The sequence below is a fragment of the Helianthus annuus genome, chromosome 14, assembly GCF_002127325.2.
Source record: "Helianthus annuus cultivar XRQ/B chromosome 14, HanXRQr2.0-SUNRISE, whole genome shotgun sequence".
Taxonomy (NCBI): domain Eukaryota; kingdom Viridiplantae; phylum Streptophyta; class Magnoliopsida; order Asterales; family Asteraceae; genus Helianthus; species Helianthus annuus.
Window position 1 is genome coordinate 134,492,612 of NC_035446.2, and position 2,968 is coordinate 134,495,579.

Here is a 2,968-nt window from a genome sequence, read left to right on the forward strand (position 1 = left end):
ATTCCCTTGCTGCGGCCCAAGGGCTGGACGATAAGGTACCACAGTTTGTCAAGATTTTTGGGGAGAATATTGCACATCAATTGTTCTATTTGACTTTTTACGTTGGGAAGATTTGAATGGCCAAATGCTTTGTCTGCGTGAGAAAGTAAAGGAAAGATTGAGCAACTCAGAAGATTATCAGGCGTTTCTGAAGTGCATTGAACAGTACTGCACTAAAACTATTACTAGACCACAACTGCAGTCACTGGTAAGTATATGATATGCATTAGCTAAACCTTTTTGTTGTTTATATATGTTCGCTTTATCAATTATATGTATATGAACAAGTTTAGTAAGTTTAGTAGAATTTTTTTATTTTTGTTAGGTAAATAATTTGCTTGGAGCGTATGCGGATCTTGTGGAATAAGTCAACGAGTTCATGATCGCAGTGAAATGACAAGTAATTGTTAATAGAAGTTGTTAATTATCTGCTTAGCATAATTGTCAATAGCGATCGTAGCGAACGCTATAGCGCGCTACTCCAGTGTCGCTATTTGGGTTGTAGTGATGAACAACGAGAATAGCGACACTTATTTATTTATTTTTTAAATATAAATAGCAATTAAATATAGCTATAAAATAGCTGGATTTTAGGCTTTTGTTAAATGTACATGTAAAATTGGCTTTCCTTTGATATTTTAGGACTCTTGGAACTGATAATTAAACATTTGTAATATATCTTTCTTTATTGAAACAGATGGCTCCAGAGCATCTTTTGGCTACATTTGAGAAAGCATGTGCAGAGATTTTAGCCTCTACATCAAATGGTATGCTCAAAATTGAGAAGTTGATCCTGAGCCAGTTTAGTTTCAATGGTAACTTTTTGATTTTTCTTTTGCTTATTGTGTTTGATTTTAATAAAATTGTTCTTTGTGAATCATTAGACAATGTATTGGTCATGAAGAAGCATCGTCAATTACATTTCTTAGTGAATCATTAGACATGTACACTAAACCTGTGACTCGAGTATGATTTATATATTGTCTAACAAGATCAAATTTATTTATTTATTTACTTATATGGGTGTGTTTACTAAAGTTGTGACTCGAGTATGATTTATATATTCTCTAATTTTACGTGTTTGTTGTAGAGAATGTGACGACGATTTTCCCTTTTTAGGTTTATTTTTTGAATTGGCTAAGGATTTATACCGCTGAGGGTTTCTGTCGGCTGAAAACGGTATGCTTTCAGGTACTCAATTGTTCGGTTGATTATCGATTATGATCTTATGTCTTACAGTATGTTTTAGTTTCATGGTTTTGCAAGTAAGAATTTATATTTTTGAAAGATATGTTAATTAAATATTATTAACAATTCCTAACTTTTATATGTTTGTTTTCTTATAATTTGTAGGTAATTACACTAAAGTCTTATCCGGCTGAGCTGTCTTTAACTGCTGGGATTTGCATTGAGAAGGCATTATCTCAGTCGGGTGTGGCGAGGGAAGACGTGAACTATATTAATGTCGCATGCTACATCAACACAAGCAAGGGACATTAAGGAACATCAAGCTATTGTTCATTGTAGGTGAAAAAATTTAAATCGATACACCACTTAGTTGTTTTTGTGAAACTTTACTACTTACACTAATACAAAATTTAATTTAGTTGAGGGTGAACTCTACAAAATCAATGGTCGGCCACCTCATGGGAGCCACTGGTGCTGTGGAAGCTATCGCAACAATAAAAGTAATACAATGAAGTAATTTGTTGTTTTGTTTTACTTAGACCATTTGTTTTGAATCTTAATTTTTAGTTTCGGTATGTTATATAGGCGACACGGACAGGCTGAGTACATCCAAATCTTAATTTTAGTTTCGGTATGTTACTTAGACCATTTGTTTTGAATCTTAATTTTAGTTTCGGTATGTTACATAGTTTCGGTATTTTAGTTTCGATATGTTACATAGGCGTTACGGTCATACGTATTAATCGTACCATGTATAGTGATTCGTTGTCTAATAAAATGTGGTATGTATATATGCATGAATTTAAATATGCATGAATTTTCTGTATGAATGAATTTTCTGTAGTAGAGTATTTGGACATTGATTTAATTTGATTGTTGCTACTTAAAGTCATCTATACTTTCTATTAAAATGTGGTATGAATGGTTTTCTAAAAACCACCCGTGTTTGCACACGGGTCTTACCGCTAGTACTTTATAATTATATGAATAGGTATATTTTAAACGTTTTGTTTCTTAGAAACGGGATCAGGAGAAAACGCTCAAAAGTGTGAGAACGGTGAGAACGCATCCTTGCCCAACACGTGGCGTGGGACATGATCAGGGTCCGAGGGTTTTTTTTGTCTTTCCAATCTTCTTTTATTTTCCTAACGCGGTATAATATTTTCTGGCGTCTAAGTTTTTTTTGGCGTTAATTGTATTTATTAAACTTTTTGGCGTTGAATTAATTGTTTTTGTGTCACATAGATAACTTTTTTGCGTTATAGCGTTTCTGGTCAATTTTTTTGGCGTTTTGTATAATAATTCACTACGAGTCATTAATATTTACATAAGATTACAATAAGACCAATTTTTTTTTGGCGTTTAGTGAATTTTTTGGCGTTTAATACATTTTATAAGGTGCTTTGCCAGCACCCGTTCTCCCAGTTTTCATACTACTAGCGTTTTGGTGTTTGTAGTTTTTGGTGTTTTATATAATAATGTATTTTATTTATAGAGAATTAGATAACAAAACAACATATAACTTCATATCAAAACAATATAAAATGAAAATAAAAAAAAATAAAAAATAGTAATCTAATTTCTCTTCCGAATCTTCACTGTCATCAGCCTCTTTCTTCTTGAATTTGTTTTGGCGTTTTGAACCTTTTTTGAATACTTTAGCTAGATGCCAACTTTCCTACAAAAACCCCGTCTTTTTCAGACGAAGCTGCTTAGTGCCATCCTCTTTTTTGGTGTGATA

At 32.6% G+C, this 2,968-nt stretch overlaps 1 long non-coding RNA gene across 1 annotated transcript; it reads left to right on the plus strand.

Annotated features, from left to right (window-relative positions):
- Window positions 1-731: 731 nt before the first annotated feature.
- LOC110905754 lies at window positions 732-1,924 on the plus strand. Its single transcript, XR_004879411.1, has 4 exons — window positions 732-854; window positions 1,159-1,230; window positions 1,393-1,562; window positions 1,647-1,924. It is a non-coding gene; the product is annotated as an uncharacterized LOC110905754 (long non-coding RNA).
- The last annotated feature ends 1,044 nt before the right edge of the window (window positions 1,925-2,968 follow it).